This window comes from Grammomys surdaster, unplaced genomic scaffold, assembly GCF_004785775.1.
Source record: "Grammomys surdaster isolate TR1022 unplaced genomic scaffold, NIH_TR_1.0 220, whole genome shotgun sequence".
Classification (NCBI taxonomy): domain Eukaryota; kingdom Metazoa; phylum Chordata; class Mammalia; order Rodentia; family Muridae; genus Grammomys; species Grammomys surdaster.
The window spans coordinates 15,641,887-15,643,378 of record NW_021604665.1 but is presented as its reverse complement, the minus strand read 5'-3'; positions in this window follow the sequence as shown (position 1 = coordinate 15,643,378).

Below are 1,492 nucleotides of genomic sequence, written 5' to 3'. Positions count from 1 at the left end.
TATTTATAGCAAAATCTAAGAAAACCATCAGCAGCAGTTTATCATAGATACTCTCAAATAAATGATAACCATATCTGAAACATAATCCAAGGAAAGTCTAACGGCAAGCAGCCGAAGGCATGGCGAGAATGGTATAGTATTTCCTTATCTAGGAGTCTCATCATGAATAATTTCCAATATGAATAAATCCTTGATTTTTAAGTAAGTCAGAGATAGTGCCTTTTACTTCTTTAATTCTTTGTACAGGATTGCAAGAGACACAGATCCTTAACATTTAATTCTAGCCTCGAGGCTGAACAAGTTATTGGTTTAATCATAGAGAGCTGAACTTTCATCTTTCTTTAATTGAGCATGGATAATTTCTACCTGTGATCGGTTGCCAAAAATGTCATAAAATCACTTTTGAAGCCTCATTCTCTTAGATGGTAGGGGGGAAAGAAGGAAAACAGTTATTTTTTAGGCCTGCACAGTGATCATTGGGGACCACTGTCTCACTGGGGTGGTAATTACTGTCAGCACTTTATGACTAACATGGTTTGGCAAGTGTCAGTAAAAGTATTGTTTCTCTTTTAGTGACAGCCAGTGCATTTAGGGAAGAAAGGGCCAATGAAGAGACAGATGCTGGCTTTGTGGCCATGGTTTGAATGACAATCAGAGATCAACAGATCATTATTTTTCACAGCAAGGAGAGGATAAGGACTCTAAAATCCTGAACTAAATGTCACCTCTTGGATGCCTTTGGTTATAGATTCTAACTGAAGGAAGCAAAGGTTGTCATAGAACTCACAGTCTTTAGTGAGAAGGAACCCTAGAGGTCTGACTGACTATTGTGTGTGTTTCTGCTATAAATTTTGATTGTGAGGAAGAGTGTTGGTGCACTGATTTATTACAGCCTTGGAGATAGTTAGCAGCCCATGTGCCTGGTAACAATTGTAATCTACTCAGGAAGAAATGGTTGTCCTGTCAGTGGAGGAGCAGTCTTATAACCTTGAGGGCAAAATTGATCAGATGGTTGTTTTTATATCCCTTTTGTGCAGAATTACCTTTTTTTAAATGATCGTTTACAAATTTAGAGTTGAAAGAAACACATAGACTGTATCGTGTATGTTTCCCTAAGGTATTCAAAGGCTGATTTAATGCTCTGTTTCTCAATCTAAATTCTACAGCAGATAGGTCATGACTCCACATTCTTTGCTAGAGGAGAATGAAATGATGGGTAGGAGGAGAATACGTAGAGTATAGGAGCTAAGAAAGCAGCTCTGCAGTTGTTGAATTAATAAAGAACTGGGCAAAGGCAGATCTAGATGCCTGTGAATTAGCTCATAGGGAGGAGGCGGCTGGCAGTCTTCTGTAGGCAGACTGTGTAAATTGAGGAGAATGCTGAGAGAGGAATTGGAGACTAGGCAGCAAAAGCCTTCCTGGGCAGATTGGGAACAAATAGTTTGGAAAAGAGGACTTTCTCCATCAGGAACTCAGCAGAAAACAGAAGGCA